At 42.9% G+C, this 19,048-nt stretch overlaps 1 protein-coding gene and 1 long non-coding RNA gene across 2 annotated transcripts in view; both read left to right on the top strand.

Annotated features, from left to right (window-relative positions):
- Positions 1 to 19,048, top strand: part of SAMD7 (sterile alpha motif domain containing 7) — a 145,712-nt gene that overhangs the window by 15,869 nt on the left and 110,795 nt on the right. The window lies entirely within an intron of this gene.
- On the top strand, positions 14,464 to 15,597 carry LOC138680821 (uncharacterized). The gene is made up of 3 exons (XR_011321788.1): positions 14,464 to 14,643; positions 14,840 to 14,959; positions 15,141 to 15,597. It is a non-coding gene; the product is annotated as an uncharacterized lncRNA (long non-coding RNA).

The following is a 19,048-nucleotide window of genomic DNA, read 5'->3' as shown; positions in this document are numbered from 1 at the left end:
TTAATATGCTGTACACATATAGTATTTTTGATATCTCAAAAGGGTGTGACACATTCCCATATATTATTCCAGCTTTCTTTAATTCTACATTATTTTAGCACATATTAATTTTACAGGGGCCTGTGCTGTCTATAATTTGACTCCTTTTTATTCAAAGACATCTAACATATACAGACTTTTAATGTTTTTGTGTAAAATCGCGGGCAGACAGGCACGAACACACACACACACACACACACACACACATACAACACAGAACCCACACACAACAAACACACAGAACCCACACACACAACACATACAACACACACAAGAAATAGACATTTAGGACTTATTTATGATTAATATGCGATTATTAGTCATTTAGGACTTATGTTATCATGTTTTTGCACTTTATTAATATGCGGTTATTAGTCATTTAGGACTTATGTTATCATGTTTCTGCACTTTATTAATATGCTGACCACATAGGTCAGGGATTTTTTGTACTTTATTAATATGCGGGCCACAAACACTTCTGCACCCACGGGCGCTTCTCAGCCAACCATGCACCCGGTACTCATCAGGCACTGTGAAATAATGCAAAAATACATCTGTGTGCGGCTGTCGGCATCAACATTTTGCTATTATAAGTTTATGGTTCTGTAAAGAACACGCAACACATACAGAACTCACACATACACACAAATACACACAACACGCACATATTATGAAAAATGACAATCATTGTATGTGATTTAAAAGACTTTAGTTAGATTTATCAGGGGTGATTTAGTTTGAAAGCACGCAGCTCCTCGGTAATGTCTGGTGTTGGACATGCATTTAACAGTCTTTCATATGTATCGCAGAAAGATTTTAGTTCCATCTGTGCGAGTTTGCTTTGAGCGTACTGCGCAGACATGTCAGTAAACATTTTGACATGGTCAGCATCCCACGAAGGACGACCTGTGTAAGGTGTATGTACAGCAACTTTTTGCTTTCTACCTACACGGCGCCGGGATACGGCGCGTTTCTTTAGAGGTAATACAGGGGCAAAAACGCTAGAAGAGCCTGCAAGAGCAGTATCTGCAGATTGCACAGTCTGGCACACAGGTATATTGAGGGGCTCTATGGGTGACCACATACCCTCGGAGAGCTGTTCAATTTCTCTGTTTTCAGGAGTAACTTGTGGTATGGCGTCTGTGCTATTGGCGGGCCGAGTTATGCGGGGCCTAGCGTTCTGCGCTGCACGTTTCTCTCTTGAAACGTTCGTATATTTCTGATGTGAAATCTTGGGGCTTGGATTCCCGGGTTGTTTTGGTGCCGCGTAGCATTCATCACGATCCACAACACAGATGGGTGAAAGAGATGTTCTTCGCACCGCCGTATTAGCTCTTTGTGGTTGATTCTCTTCAGCGCCGTAATTACACCGGTGCAAAACTCGTTGCTGAAGAGGCGACGTATCTAAAAGAAAAGATACAAGTGGCGGTTAGCCGCGAAACGGCGCAAAATTGGAAAAGCTAAACGGCAACGCATAGCTATGATCATGCGTAATATTTGAAAAGTTAATGGGGACAGGTACCCATGAAATCATTGTAACAATATTTACATAAACCTGTATAGAGCAGTCCAGATATATACTTACAAGTATGAAGCGGGAATTGTCCCACAACAGCTCCTGGTTTAACGGGCGGCGCAATGCTCAAACTCGCAGAGGCGGGAATATTCTCTTTTTCAAGCTGTATTTTCCGGGCAACTAGATTAGCTGGTGTAAGTAAAAATATAACGATTAGCGAACACAGAATTGATTTTCTACACAAAACTGCAGCGTTGAGACGGATATATATATATATATATATATATATATATATATATATATTCAAAAATGAATTTTCTGACAGTTAGCTAGCAGCTGTAAGTAAATATGAGTATTACACAAAAGTGAGAATCGCCTGTATTTCAAGTGAACAGATACCTTTTCTATTCTTGAAACACCGGCGTAACGAGCTGCCACGTCTTTTAGGCGCATCGGGTTTCGCTGAAGTTGCAGGGTTCTTGACATCTATGATCTCCACGTCTGAACCCAGCGTATCGCGTGGTTCGGGAACACACCAGTTTTCAGGCATATCTTCAGATGTCTCCGTGTCAGTATCTGTATGAGAAATTGCGCGTAGTTCGTGTTTACATACAAAGGATTAAAGCAACTGATATAGTATAATATAGTTTTACGGTATAAGCATATTTGCGGTGTAAATTAATATAGCAAGACTTATGCCGCTATATATTAATAATTCAGTATTATATTGGTGGCTACCGCTATTATTTGTTTTATTAATTTAATCATATATTTATTATGACATAATTTGTGTAATACAATAGTTAATAGATGCTATAGTTTTATGCCATAAACAGTATATATTAACATAGATAATATATATATATATATATATATATATTTAGCTTTCTTACATGTGATACATGAAAGATAAATATCTTTGTACCGTGTTACAATGACATTTTTCCCTATCTAAAAGCAAAAAGGTGCTCCTAATTACCCATGATGAGGTGAAGAGCAGGCCCATTATCGGCTAGCGGCTCCACGGCTTCAATGCGCTCATAATTCTGCGTTATGAAATTATTGCGCCAATCGGGCGACATACACGGCTCTTAAATAAGAAAGAATGCATGAATATATAATTAATATAATTTACTTATAATATAATGACACAATCAGAATGAGTCAATACTCTGTACATTATACGCGTATAATACCTAATTGTGTGCTTGCAAGAAGGGGGCTGCATTGCTCGCGAGGGTATTGGGCTTCCATCTTAAATAAATAGGGGATAAGTTTTATCTATAACTGCTCCGCCAATAAATACAGTTTAAAACTACGTTACAAAAATATGCGTTACAGGCATTGATAATATTAGACCGCAAATAAAACAGTAAACACTTACTTTTCAGAGAGTAGCGCAACTGTTCAGAGAGAAATTACCACCCACCGTGAACACCCCTACAGGAAAACCGCATTATACGGCACCCGTGACTAATTGCTAGCACATGTCAGATAACAATGGTGGTTATGCCCCAGCCATAAGCCTTTCTATATTAATTATGTCCCACAAATATGGCTTATACAGTAAAAACTATATTATACATCGCTACTAAATATGCAGTTAGCTTCCAGTATAACACTAACTTATTAAACAAATAACATCCTTAATTATGGTTTAGAGATGCATAGTTAAATATAATTAAGCATTTGCGAATAATAAGACAAGTGTCTTATATACTTACATTTAGAATAGTCCTTCTTTTAGCCTAGTCTGGCTTCTGGTGGATGTCTGTTGTACTGTAGTGGGACAGTCAGCTGTATTTATCCTGAGTGTCAGAAAGCAACTCAGCTGTTAACACCCAGAAACACACCCAGTTACGCCGCATCACACGCCTTCTGTTAACACCCAGAACACAGTCATACATGCAATTAATGCATGTATTAACTCAGTATTATACGCGTATAATGTACAGAGTATTGACTCATTCTGATTGTGTCATTATATTATAAGTAAATTATATTAATTATATATTCATGCATTCTTTCTTATTTAAGAGCCGTGTATGTCACCCGATTGGCGCAATAATTTCATAACGCAGAATTATGAGCGCATTGAAGCCGTGGAGCCGCTAGCCGATAATGGGCCTGCTCTTCACCTCATCATGGGTAATTAGGAGCACCTTTTTGCTTTTAGATAGGGAAAAATGTCATTGTAACACGGTACAAAGATATTTATCTTTCATGTATCACATGTAAGAAAGCTAAATATATATATATATATATATTATCTATGTTAATATATACTGTTTATGGCATAAAACTATAGCATCTATTAACTATTGTATTACACAAATTATGTCATAATAAATATATGATTAAATTAATAAAACAAATAATAGCGGTAGCCACCAATATAATACTGAATTATTAATATATAGCGGCATAAGTCTTGCTATATTAATTTACACCGCAAATATGTTTATACCGTAAAACTATATTATACTATTATTATTATTATACATTTTTATAGCGCCATTTATTCCATGGCGCTTTACATGTGAATACGGGGCAAATATAGACAAATACATTAAACATGAGCAGATAACAAGGCACACGAGTACATAAGGAGGGAGGACCCTGCCCGCGAGGGCTCACAGTCTGCAGGGGGTGGGTGAGGATACACTAGGAGAGGGTAGGGCAGGTTGCGCGGCTGTTCAGTAGGTTGAGGATCACTGCAGGCTGTAGGCTTGTCGGAAGAGGTGGGTCTTCAGGTTCTTTTTGAAGGTTTCTATGTTAGGCGAGAGTCTGATGTGTTGGGGTAGAGAGTTCCAGAGTATGGGGGAAGCACGGGAGAAGTCTTGGATGCGGTTATGGGAAGAAGAGATGAGAGGGGAGTAGAGAAGGAGGTCTTGGGAGGATCGGAGGTCGCGTGTAGGTAGGTACCGGGAGACCATGTCACAGATGTATGGAGGAGACAGGTTGTGGATGGCTTTGTATGTCAGTGTGAGGGTTTTGAACTGGAGTCTCTGGGCGATAGGAAGCCAGTGAAGGGCTTGACACAGGGGAGAGGCTGGGGAATAGCGGGGGGACAGGTGGATTAGTCGGGCAGCAGAGTGTAGGATGGATTGGAGTGGTGCCAGAGTGCTAGAGGGGAGTCCAGAGAGTAGGAGGTTGCAGTAGTCGAGGCGGGAGATGATAAGGGCATGCACTAGCGTTTTTGCAGTGTTGCGGTCAAGGAAAGCACGGATCCGGGAAATATTTTTGAGTTTGAGACGACAGGAGGAGGCAAGGGCTTGGATATGTGGCTTGAAAGAGAGGGCAGAGTCGAGGATCACCCCGAGGCACCGGGCGTGTGGGACTGGGGATAGTGAGCAGCCATTGACATTGATGGATAGGTCTGGTGGAGGGGTAGAGTGAGATGGGGGAAAGATGATGAATTCTGTTTTGTCCATGTTCAGTTGTAGAAAGCGAGCAGAAAAGAAGGCTGAAATGGCAGACAGACAGTGCGGGATTTTGGTAAGCAAGGAGGAGAGGTCAGGTCCGGAGAGGTAGATCTGCGTGTCGTCAGCGTAGAGATGGTACTGCATACTGTGGGATTCTATGAGCTGTCCCAGGCCGAAAGTGTAGATGGAGAAGAGTAGGGGTCCTAGAACAGAGCCTTGAGGAACACCGACTGACAAGGGGCGAAGTGAGGAGGTGGTGTGGGGGAGGGAGACACTGAATGTTCGGTCTGTCAGATATGACGAGATCCAGGAAAGGGCCGAGTCTGTGATGCCAAGGGATGAGAGGATTTGTAGCAAAAGGGAGTGGTCTACAGTGTCAAAGGCAGAAGACAAGTCCAGGAGAAGGAGGACAGAGTAGTGTCGCTTGCTCCTGGCAGTTAGTAGGTCATTGGTGACTTTAGTTAGGGCAGTTTCAGTTGAGTGATGGGAACGGAAGCCTGATTGTAACCGATCAAAGAGGGAGCAGGAGGAGAAGTGGGAGGACAGTTCAAGATGGACGTGTTGCTCCAGCAATTTGGAGGCATAAGGGAGAAGAGATATTGGGCGATAGCTAGACACAGAGGATGGGTCGAGGGAGGGCTTTTTGAGGATGGGTGTGATCTTGGCATGCTTGAAGGATGAGGGAAAGACACCTGTTGTGAGTGAGAGGTTGAAGAGGTGTGTTAGGGTTGGGATGAAGACCGTGGAAAGGTTAGGGATGAGGTGGGATGGGAGCGGGTCAAGCGTGCAGGTGGTGAGGTGTGATCTTGACAGGAGGGTGGAGAGCTGATCTTCTGTCATGGTGGAGAAGCTGGTTTTGGAGGAGCAGGGTTGAGCAGCTAAGAGGGGCAGTGGGCGCTGTGGGCCAAAGCTTTCTCTGATCGTATCGATCTTCTGTTTAAAGAAAGAGGCGAAGTCATCAGCAGAAATGAGGGGGGAGGGAGGAGGTGCGGGGGGACGGAGTAGAGAATTGAAAGTGTTGAAAAGCTGTTTAGGGTTGTGGGACAGGGAGGATATGAGGGATGAGAAGTAAGTTTGTTTTGCGGCAGTGAGCGCAGACTTGAAGCTGGCGAGGGACTGCTTGTATGCAGTGAAGTGGTCGGCAGAGTGGGATCGCTTCCATCTCCGCTCAGCAATCCTGGAAGCCCGTCTCAATTCTTTGGTCAGGCTGGTCAGCCAGGGCTGCCTGTTAATTGTACGAGTTTTACTATGCATGAGTGGGGTGGCCGAATCGAGTGTTGTTGTTATTGTGGTGTTATAAAAAGTGGCAGCAGCATCTGTATCATGAAGGGAGGCTATGTCTGTGAGAGGGAGAAGGGACTCAGAGAGTGATTGTAAGTTGAGATGTTTGAGATTTCTGCGAGGGTGAGTGAGTTTGTGGAGTGGGGGTTGCACACTAGGAGAGGAGAGGGACGAGAATGTCAGTAGGTTGTGGTCAGACAGGGGGAGGGGTGTGTTAGTGAGGTTAGTAAGGGAGCAGAGGCGGGTGAAGATGAGGTCCAGCGTGTGGCCATCTTTGTGAGTGGCCTCAGAGGACCATTGAGTGAGGCCAAAGGAGGCAGTCAGTGATAAAAGTTTAGAGGTAGCTGAGGTGAAAGTGTCAATGGGGACATTGAAATCACCCATGATGATAGTGGGGATGTCAACAGAGAGGAAATGAAGTAGCCAGGTGGTGAAGTGGTCGAGAAAGGTGGAGATGGCTAGTTCTGGGGGGCGGTAGATGACAGCCAGCTGGAGGTTGGAGGGGGAATAGATGCGGACAGAGTGCACCTCAAACGAGGGAAGAGTAGCGGAGGGTGGTAGCGGGATTGGAGTAAAGGAGCAGGTGTCGGACAGGAGCAAGCCAACTCCTCCACCGCGTTTGTTGCTAGGGCGAGGGGTGTGAGAGAGGTGGAATCCGCCATAGGAGAGCGCAGCTGGAGAGGCCGAGTCAGAGGGGGTGAGCCAGGTTTCAGTGAGGCCAAGGAAGGAGAGTTTGTTGGTGATGAAGAGGTCATGGATAAATGGCAGTTTGTTGCAGATGGAGCGTGCGTTCCATAGTGCTCCAAGTAGGGGGAGCGGGGGAGTGGGGGCTGGATGAATGGGTATGAGGTTGTCGTGGTTGGGAAAACGTGCGGAGGATCGTGGCAGGGGGATAGAAACGAGTGTGGGGATGAATTGGGGAGGGCCGGGATTTGGGGATATGTCACCAGCAATGAGGAGTAACAGACAGATCATTAGAAGGTGGGAGCAGGATAGGACATGATGTGGCCGTGTGAGTCTGGATAAAAAGGATTGTATGTGGAGGAACAGTTCTGAGGGGAAGGTGAGATGGCTGGGGAGTATGGAGGAAGAAATGACTAGTTCCTTACTAGGAGGAGGGATTGCAGGAGATTGTAAGAAGGAAAGTAGTATGGGGGTGAAAGAGAAAAGAAACCGAAACATTGTAGTGGTTAGTAGTCTGTTACCTTCCAGTCAATTCCAGTCCAATTCAGTCTAATTCAGAATCATAATTAAAAAGATGTAATTTAAAAGATGATTTGCAGCAGACTGAGTCTATAGCAGACTCCTGCATGTGAATATATCCCCAGTTAAGGGCAATCAGGTGTGAATGAGGGGGTGGCTGGGTATGGGAGACCAGATGTAGAGAGTTAAGCAAAGGTCATAAAGTGAGGGAGGGGTAAGACTGACCACTCAAAGAGATGCCAGGATCACACAATGAGAGACATGAAAACAGGTCATGGAAAACAAACTGATAGGTAAGAAAGCATACTAAAAGGATTATATGTGCTGCACCAAGACACTCAGATCCAGGGGAAGCATAGAAAAGCCAGTGCAATATACAGAGACATTCAGAAGCCAGGGAGAGCTGGGTAAAGTCAGTGCATACCATGGAAAATCAATGCAGTATACAGAGATATTCTGGAGCCAGGGAGAGCTGGGTAAAGTCAGTGCATACCATGGAAAATCAATGCAGTTTACAGAGATATTCTGGAGCCAGGGAGAGCTGGGTAAAGTCAGTGCATACCATGGAAAATCAATGCAGTATACAGAGATATTCTGGAGCCAGGGAGAGCTGGGTAAAGTCAGTGCATACCATGGAAAATCAATGCAGTATACAGAGATATTCTGGAGCCAGGGAGAGCTGGGTAAAGTCAGTGCATACCTGTGGGAAGAGGAGAACAGCTCGATTAGATGGTGCAGATGATGATAATATTGTAGTAGTGCTGAGTAGCCAAATGCATTCTAGAATTCAGTCTAATTCAGAATCATAATTAAAAAGATGTAATTTAAAAGATGGAAGTTAAAAGATGATTTGCAGCAGACAGAGTCTATAGCAGACTCCTGCATGTGAATATATCCCCAGTTAAGGGCAATCAGGTGTGAATGAGGGGGTGGCTGGGTATGGGAGACCAGATGTAGAGAGTTAAGCAAAGGTCATAAAGTGAGGGAGGGGTAAGACTGACCACTCAAAGAGATGCCAGGATCACACAATGAGAGACATGAAAACAGGTAATGGAAAACAAACTGATAGGTAAGAAAGCATACTAAAAGGATTATATGTGCTGCACCAAGACACTCAGATCCAGGGGAAGCATAGAAAAGCCAGTGCAATATACAGAGACATTCAGAAGCCAGGGAGAGCTGGGTAAAGTCAGTGCATACCATGGAAAATCAATGCAGTATACAGAGATATTCTGGAGCCAGGGAGAGCTGGGTAAAGTCAGTGCATACCATGGAAAATCAATGCAGTTTACAGAGATATTCTGGAGCCAGGGAGAGCTGGGTAAAGTCAGTGCATACCATGGAAAATCAATGCAGTATACAGAGATATTCTGGAGCCAGGGAGAGCTGGGTAAAGTCAGTGCATACCATGGAAAATCAATGCAGTTTACAGAGATATTCTGGAGCCAGGGAGAGCTGGGTAAAGTCAGTGCATACCATGGAAAATCAATGCAGTATACAGAGATATTCTGGAGCCAGGGAGAGCTGGGTAAAGTCAGTGCATACCATGGAAAATCAATGCAGTTTACAGAGATATTCTGGAGCCAGGGAGAGCTGGGTAAAGTCAGTGCATACCATGGAAAATCAATGCAGTATACAGAGATATTCTGGAGCCAGGGAGAGCTGGGTAAAGTCAGTGCATACCTGTGGGAAGAGGAGAACAGCTCGATTAGATGGTGCAGATGATGATAATATTGTAGTAGTGCTGAGTAGCCAAATGCATTCTAGAATTCAGTCTAATTCAGAATCATAATTAAAAAGATGTAATTTAAAAGATGGAAGTTAAAAGATGATTTGCAGCAGACAGAGTCTATAGCAGACTCCTGCATGTAAATATATCCCCAGTTAAGGGCAATCAGGTGTGAATGAGGGGGTGGCTGGGTATGGGAGACCAGATGTAGAGAGTTAAGCAAAGGTCATAAAGTGAGGGAGGGGTAAGACTGACCACTCAAAGAGATGCCAGGATCACACAATGAGATACATCAAAACAGGTCATGGAAAACAAGCTGATAGGTAAGAAAGCATACTAAAAGGATTATATGTGCTGCACCAAGACACTCAGATCCTGGGGAAGCATAGAAAAGCCAGTGCAATATACAGAGACATTCTGGAGCCAGGGAGAGCTGGGTAAAGTCAGTGCATACCATGGAAAATCAATGCAGTATACAGAGATATTCTGGAGCCAGGGAGAGCTGGGTAAAGTCAGTGCATACCATGGAAAATCAATGCAGTATACAGAGATATTCTGGAGCCAGGGAGAGCTGGGTAAAGTCAGTGCATACCATGGAAAATCAATGCAGTATACAGAGATATTCTGGAGCCAGGGAGAGCTGGGTAAAGTCAGTGCATACCATGGAAAATCAATGCAGTATACAGAGATATTCTGGAGCCAGGGAGAGCTGGGTAAAGTCAGTGCATACCATGGAAAATCAATGCAGTATACAGAGATATTCTGGAGCCAGGGAGAGCTGGGTAAAGTCAGTGCATACCATGGAAAATCAATGCAGTATACAGAGATATTCTGGAGCCAGGGAGAGCTGGGTAAAGTCAGTGCATACCATGGAAAATCAATGCAGTATACAGAGATATTCTGGAGCCAGGGAGAGCTGGGTAAAGTCAGTGCATACCATGGAAAATCAATGCAGTTTACAGAGATATTCTGGAGCCAGGGAGAGCTGGGTAAAGTCAGTGCATACCATGGAAAATCAATGCAGTATACAGAGATATTCTGGAGCCAGGGAGAGCTGGGTAAAGTCAGTGCATACCTGTGGGAAGAGGAGAACAGCTCGATTAGATGGTGCAGATGATGATAATATTGTAGTAGTGCTGAGTAGCCAAATGCATTCTAGAATTCAGTCTAATTCAGAATCATAATTAAAAAGATGTAATTTAAAAGATGGAAGTTAAAAGATGATTTGCAGCAGACTGAGTCTATAGCAGACTCCTGCATGTGAATATATCCCCAGTTAAGGGCAATCAGGTGTGAATGAGGGGGTGGCTGGGTATGGGAGACCAGATGTAGAGAGTTAAGCAAAGGTCATAAAGTGAGGGAGGGGTAAGACTGACCACTCAAAGAGATGCCAGGATCACACAATGAGAGACATGAAAACAGGTCATGGAAAACAAACTGATAGGTAAGAAAGCATACTAAAAGGATAATATGTGCTGCACCAAGACACTCAGATCCAGGGGAAGCATAGAAAAGCCAGTGCAATATACAGAGACATTCAGAAGCCAGGGAGAGCTGGGTAAAGTCAGTGCATACCATGGAAAATCAATGCAGTATACAGAGATATTCTGGAGCCAGGGAGAGCTGGGTAAAGTCAGTGCATACCATGGAAAATCAATGCAGTTTACAGAGATATTCTGGAGCCAGGGAGAGCTGGGTAAAGTCAGTGCATACCATGGAAAATCAATGCAGTATACAGAGATATTCTGGAGCCAGGGAGAGCTGGGTAAAGTCAGTGCATACCATGGAAAATCAATGCAGTATACAGAGATATTCTGGAGCCAGGGAGAGCTGGGTAAAGTCAGTGCATACCATGGAAAATCAATGCAGTATACAGAGATATTCTGGAGCCAGGGAGAGCTGGGTAAAGTCAGTGCATACCTGTGGGAAGAGGAGAACAGCTCGATTAGATGGTGCAGATGATGATAATATTGTAGTAGTGCTGAGTAGCCAAATGCATTCTAGAATTCAGTCTAATTCAGAATCATAATTAAAAAGATGTAATTTAAAAGATGGAAGTTAAAAGATGATTTGCAGCAGACTGAGTCTATAGCAGACTCCTGCATGTGAATATATCCCCAGTTAAGGGCAATCAGGTGTGAATGAGGGGGTGGCTGGGTATGGGAGACCAGATGTAGAGAGTTAAGCAAAGGTCATAAAGTGAGGGAGGGGTAAGACTGACCACTCAAAGAGATGCCAGGATCACACAATGAGAGACATGAAAACAGGTCATGGAAAACAAACTGATAGGTAAGAAAGCATACTAAAAGGATTATATGTGCTGCACCAAGACACTCAGATCCAGGGGAAGCATAGAAAAGCCAGTGCAATATACAGAGACATTCAGAAGCCAGGGAGAGCTGGGTAAAGTCAGTGCATACCATGGAAAATCAATGCAGTATACAGAGATATTCTGGAGCCAGGGAGAGCTGGGTAAAGTCAGTGCATACCATGGAAAATCAATGCAGTTTACAGAGATATTCTGGAGCCAGGGAGAGCTGGGTAAAGTCAGTGCATACCATGGAAAATCAATGCAGTATACAGAGATATTCTGGAGCCAGGGAGAGCTGGGTAAAGTCAGTGCATACCTGTGGGAAGAGGAGAACAGCTCGATTAGATGGTGCAGATGATGATAATATTGTAGTAGTGCTGAGTAGCCAAATGCATTCTAGAATTCAGTCTAATTCAGAATCATAATTAAAAAGATGTAATTTAAAAGATGGAAGTTAAAAGATGATTTGCAGCAGACTGAGTCTATAGCAGACTCCTGCATGTGAATATATCCCCAGTTAAGGGCAATCAGGTGTGAATGAGGGGGTGGCTGGGTATGGGAGACCAGATGTAGAGAGTTAAGCAAAGGTCATAAAGTGAGGGAGGGGTAAGACTGACCACTCAAAGAGATGCCAGGATCACACAATGAGAGACATGAAAACAGGTCATGGAAAACAAACTGATAGGTAAGAAAGCATACTAAAAGGATTATATGTGCTGCACCAAGACACTCAGATCCAGGGGAAGCATAGAAAAGCCAGTGCAATATACAGAGACATTCAGAAGCCAGGGAGAGCTGGGTAAAGTCAGTGCATACCATGGAAAATCAATGCAGTATACAGAGATATTCTGGAGCCAGGGAGAGCTGGGTAAAGTCAGTGCATACCATGGAAAATCAATGCAGTTTACAGAGATATTCTGGAGCCAGGGAGAGCTGGGTAAAGTCAGTGCATACCATGGAAAATCAATGCAGTATACAGAGATATTCTGGAGCCAGGGAGAGCTGGGTAAAGTCAGTGCATACCTGTGGGAAGAGGAGAACAGCTCGATTAGATGGTGCAGATGATGATAATATTGTAGTAGTGCTGAGTAGCCAAATGCATTCTAGAATTCAGTCTAATTCAGAATCATAATTAAAAAGATGTAATTTAAAAGATGGAAGTTAAAAGATGATTTGCAGCAGACTGAGTCTATAGCAGACTCCTGCATGTGAATATATCCCCAGTTAAGGGCAATCAGGTGTGAATGAGGGGGTGGCTGGGTATGGGAGACCAGATGTAGAGAGTTAAGCAAAGGTCATAAAGTGAGGGAGGGGTAAGACTGACCACTCAAAGAGATGCCAGGATCACACAATGAGATACATGAAAACAGGTCATGGAAAACAAACTGATAGGTAAGAAAGCATACTAAAAGGATTATATGTGCTGCACCAAGACACTCAGATCCAGGGGAAGCATAGAAAAGCCAGTGCAATATACAGAGACATTCAGAAGCCAGGGAGAGCTGGGTAAAGTCAGTGCATACCATGGAAAATCAATGCAGTATACAGAGATATTCTGGAGCCAGGGAGAGCTGGGTAAAGTCAGTGCATACCATGGAAAATCAATGCAGTTTACAGAGATATTCTGGAGCCAGGGAGAGCTGGGTAAAGTCAGTGCATACCATGGAAAATCAATGCAGTATACAGAGATATTCTGGAGCCAGGGAGAGCTGGGTAAAGTCAGTGCATACCATGGAAAATCATTGCAGTATACAGAGATATTCTGGAGCCAGGGAGAGCTGGGTAAAGTCAGTGCATACCATGGAAAATCAATGCAGTATACAGAGATATTCTGGAGCCAGGGAGAGCTGGGTAAAGTCAGTGCATACCTGTGGGAAGAGGAGAACAGCTCGATTAGATGGTGCAGATGATGATAATATTGTAGTAGTGCTGAGTAGCCAAATGCATTCTAGAATTCAGTCTAATTCAGAATCATAATTAAAAAGATGTAATTTAAAAGATGGAAGTTAAAAGATGATTTGCAGCAGACAGAGTCTATAGCAGACTCCTGCATGTGAATATATCCCCAGTTAAGGGCAATCAGGTGTGAATGAGGGGGTGGCTGGGTATGGGAGACCAGATGTAGAGAGTTAAGCAAAGGTCATAAAGTGAGGGAGGGGTAAGACTGACCACTCAAAGAGATGCCAGGATCACACAATGAGAGACATGAAAACAGGTCATGGAAAACAAACTGATAGGTAAGAAAGCATACTAAAAGGATTATATGTGCTGCACCAAGACACTCAGATCCAGGGGAAGCATAGAAAAGCCAGTGCAATATACAGAGACATTCAGAAGCCAGGGAGAGCTGGGTAAAGTCAGTGCATACCATGGAAAATCAATGCAGTATACAGAGATATTCTGGAGCCAGGGAGAGCTGGGTAAAGTCAGTGCATACCATGGAAAATCAATGCAGTATACAGAGATATTCTGGAGCCAGGGAGAGCTGGGTAAAGTCAGTGCATACCATGGAAAATCAATGCAGTATACAGAGATATTCTGGAGCCAGGGAGAGCTGGGTAAAGTCAGTGCATACCATGGAAAATCAATGCAGTATACAGAGATATTCTGGAGCCAGGGAGAGCTGGGTAAAGTCAGTGCATACCATGGAAAATCAATGCAGTATACAGAGATATTCTGGAGCCAGGGAGAGCTGGGTAAAGTCAGTGCATACCTGTGGGAAGAGGAGAACAGCTCGATTAGATGGTGCAGATGATGATAATATTGTAGTAGTGCTGAGTAGCCAAATGCATTCTAGAATTCAGTCTAATTCAGAATCATAATTAAAAAGATGTAATTTAAAAGATGGAAGTTAAAAGATGATTTGCAGCAGACTGAGTCTATAGCAGACTCCTGCATGTGAATATGCAGTTGCTTTAATCCTTTGTATATAAACACGAACTACGCGCAATTTCTCATACAGATACTGACACGGAGACATCTGACGATATGCCTGAAAACTGGTGTGTTCCCGAACCACGCGATACGCTGGGTTCAGACGTGGAGATCATAGATGTCAAGAACCCTGCAACTTCAGCGAAACCCGATGCGCCTAAAAGACGCGGCAGCTCGTTACGCCGGTGTTTCAAGAATAGAAAAGGTATCTGTTCACTTGAAATACAGGCGATTCTCACTTTTGTGTAATACTCATATTTACTTACAGCTGCTAGCTAACTGTCAGAAAATTCATTTTTGAATATATATATATATATATATATATATCCGTCTCAACGCTGCAGTTTTGTGTAGAAAATCAATTCTGTGTTCGCTAATCGTTATATTTTTACTTACACCAGCTAATCTAGTTGCCCGGAAAATACAGCTTGAAAAAGAGAATATTCCCGCCTCTGCGAGTTTGAGCATTGCGCCGCCCGTTAAACCAGGAGCTGTTGTGGGACAATTCCCGCTTCATACTTGTAAGTATATATCTGGACTGCTCTATACAGGTTTATGTAAATATTGTTACAATGATTTCATGGGTACCTGTCCCCATTAACTTTTCAAATATTACGCATGATCATAGCTATGCGTTGCTGTTTAGCTTTTCCAATTTTGCGCCGTTTCGCGGCTAACCGCCACTTGTATCTTTTCTTTTAGATACGTCGCCTCTTCAGCAACGAGTTTTGCACCGGCGTAATTACGGCGCTGAAGAGAATCAACCACAAAGAGCTAATACGGCGGTGCGAACAACATCTCTTTTACCCATCTGTGTTGTGGATCGTGATGAATGCTACGCGGCACCAAAACAACCCGGGAATCCAAGCCCCAAGATTTCACATCAGAAATATACGAACGTTTCAAGAGAGAAACGTGCAGCGCAGAACGCTAGGCCCCGCATAACTCGGCCCGCCAATAGCACAGACGCCATACCACAAGTTACTCCTGAAAACAGAGAAATTGAACAGCTCTCCGAGGGTATGTGGTCACCCATAGAGCCCCTCAATATACCTGTGTGCCAGACTGTGCAATCTGCAGATACTGCTCTTGCAGGCTCTTCTAGCATTTTTGCCCCTGTATTACCTCTAAAGAAACGCGCCGTATCCCGGTGCCGTGTAGGTAGAAAGCAAAAAGTTGCTGTACATACACCTTACACAGGTCGTCCTTCGTGGGATGCTGACCATATCAAATGTTTACTGACATGTCTGCGCAGTACGCTCAAAGCAAACTCGCACAGATGGAACTAAAATCTTTCTGCGATACATATGAAAGACTGTTAAATGCATGTCCAACACCAGACATTACCGAGGAGCTGCGTGCTTTCAAACTAAATCACCCCTGATAAATCTAACTAAAGTCTTTTAAATCACATACAATGATTGTCATTTTTCATAATATGTGCGTGTTGTGTGTTGTGTGTATTTGTGTGTGTGTGTGTGTTCGTGCCTGTCTGCCCGCGATTTTACACAAAAACATTAAAAGTCTGTATATGTTAGATGTCTTTGAATAAAAAGGAGTCAAATTATAGACAGCACAGGCCCCTGTAAAATTAATATGTGCTAAAATAATGTAGAATTAAAGAAAGCTGGAATAATATATGGGAATGTGTCACACCCTTTTGAGATATCAAAAATACTATATGTGTACAGCATATTAATAAAGTGCAAAAATCACTGACCTATGTGGACCGCATATTAATAAAGTGCAAAAATCCCTGACCTATGTGGTCAGCATATTAATAAAGTGCAAAAACATGATAACATAAGTCCTAAATGACTAATAACCGCATATTAATAAAGTGCAAAAAAAATCCCTGACCTATGAAGTGCAAAAATCACTGACCTATGTGGCCCGCATATTAATAAAGTGCAAAAAATCATGTGTATTTGTTGTGTGTGTGTTGTTTGTGTGTGTGTGTCGCATGTGTTGTATGTGTTCTGTATGTTGTGTGTGTGTGTATGTTTGTCGTGTGTGTTGTATGTGTTGTGTGTGTTTTGTATGTTATGTGTGTTTGTTGTATGTGAGTTCTGTGTTGTGTGTGTGTGTTCGTGCCTGACCTATGTGGTCAGCATATTAATAAAGTGCAAAAACATGATAACATAAGTCCTAAATGACTAATAATCGCATATTAATCATAAATAAGTCCTAAATGTCTATTTCTTGTGTGTGTTGTATGTGTTGTGTGTGTGGGTTCTGTGTGTTTGTTGTGTGTGGGTTCTGTGTTGTGTGTGTGTGTGTGTGTGTGTGTGTGTGTTCGTGCCTGTCTGCCCGCGATTTTACACAAAAACATTAAAAGTCTGTATATGTTAGATGTCTTTGAATAAAAAGGAGTCAAATTATAGACAGCACAGGCCCCTGTAAAATTAATATGTGCTAAAATAATGTAGAATTAAAGAAAGCTGGAATAATATATGGGAATGTGTCACACCCTTTTGAGATATCAAAAATACTATATGTGTACAGCATATTAATAAAGTGCAAAAATCACTGACCTATGTGGCCCGCATATTAATAAAGTGCAAAAATCCCTGACCTATGTGGTCAGCATATTAATAAAGTGCAAAAACATGATAACATAAGTCCTAAATGACTAATAACCGCATATTAATAAAGTGCAAAAAATCCCTGACCTATGACAAAAAGCTAATATAATATAAACCAAAGATATAAAAAGAATGCTGAATTTTTACTAAACAGGTTGCTGCAGAATAAAAATGTCACAGCATGGAATAATAATGCTGAATTTATTTTCAAAGGATATTAGTAAGGCCGCGAACCAATAAATGATTTTACAATATTGTGTTATAAATCCCTTATAAATGAGAATGTGTTATAAATATCATATAAAAGTTGTGAAATTAATGTGTGATAAAATAATGTAGAATTAAAGAACGCTGGAATAATATCTGCGGATGCGGCAGCGCTAAAAGTTGTACATTTGTTTCTTACGTGTTTTGGTGCAGCCAAGAAGATTTTTTTTATGCAGATTTTATATAAAATGCGGGCGAAAATAGTTAATATTGGTGTATTTTCATACACTTATCAAAACTTTGGGTTTCTACATAATTTTCTATTTATATGGACTAATTAGCATTACTATTCAGTTGCATTCTGAGATATATATATTAATGTACACTCTGCACGCCATCATGCCTGAACAAAACAGAAATGTAGATTTTTTTGCGAATTTATTAAAAAGAAAAACTGAAATATCACACGGACACAGAGGCGTAGCTAGAGCTTTTGCCGCCCGGGGCTGTTCCCGAGTTTGGCGCCCCCCCCCCCGGCTCAATACACACAAAGGTTACCAAAAACGGTTTTCCTGTTTTGTAGAACTTAAACTGGGCCTAATGGTGTCACCCCCACATGCCACACCTGTGACTTAATACCACCACACCATGACCAGGCCACATAGTGACCGAATAATACTACATACAAGGGACAAATACCACAACACCATTTCCAGACCACATATTACCACCACATAGTGACTGAATACTACAATACTGATCAGTAATAAAAAAAAACCCACAATACTATTACCATAAGTGCCAGTATTCACAGGAGATCTGTACTTAGTATGCAGTGTCTGTGTAGTGGTAATACAGAGATCACTGGTGACATTATACACAGGACCTCTATATAGTATACAGTGTATAGTGTCAGTGTATAGGTAACACTGACTCACCAGTGACGTCTCTAGGTGAAGTCCTTCATCTTTCATCCAGCACAGACCGCCATCATTCCTTCCAGCCAGGACTCGTTTCTGCAGGAAATAACACAGTTATCTCGAGCTCCGCTTGCAGAACACATTACTTAATTTTTCACAACTTCTACATTACATCACATGAAGAAAAAAAGGTGATATAGTGTCACTCTGCACAGTAACAGGACCGCCCCCCCATTTAAAACAGTATACTCAAAAAATAAAATAAATACATCACTGCAGTAATAATATCCCTTAATTAGCCCCTATGGTAATAATATTCCCCACCCTGGCCCCGTTTCTCATTCCTGGCTCCAGCCAGATGTTCTCGCATCCTGCCCTCATGAGTATCCATTCTACCCCATATGATCTCCACATCCTGCCCCACCAGCCTCCATCGTATCCGTCCTGCCCCATGATCCAATCCTGCCCCGTGTCTCCAATCATGCCCCGTATCTACATTCTGCCCATGCCTCAAGTCCTGCCCCCAGTGTGTCCAGCATATTACCCCCATGTTGTCCAGCAATCTGCCCCAGTGTGTCCAGCATATTACCCCCATGTTGTCCAGCAATCTGCCCCAGTGTGTCCAGCATATTACCCCCAGTGTGTCCAGCAATCTGCCCCAGTATGTCCAGCACTGCCCCCAGTGTGTCCAGCAATCTGCCCCAGTGTCCAGCCTTTCCCCAGTGTGTCCAGCAGTCTGCCCCAGTGTGTCCAGCATATTACCCCCAGTGTCCAGCATTGCCCCAGTGTGTCCAGCATATTACCCCCAGTGTGTCCAGCAATCTGCCCCAGTGTCCAGCATTGCCCCAGTGTGTCCAGAAGTCTGCCCCAGGGTCTCCAGCATTGCCTCAATGTGTCC

The sequence above is a fragment of the Ranitomeya imitator genome, chromosome 5 (assembly GCF_032444005.1).
Source record: "Ranitomeya imitator isolate aRanImi1 chromosome 5, aRanImi1.pri, whole genome shotgun sequence".
Taxonomy (NCBI): domain Eukaryota; kingdom Metazoa; phylum Chordata; class Amphibia; order Anura; family Dendrobatidae; genus Ranitomeya; species Ranitomeya imitator.
Note: the sequence above shows the minus strand (reverse complement) of the source record. Positions and strands in the feature narration are given on the sequence as shown.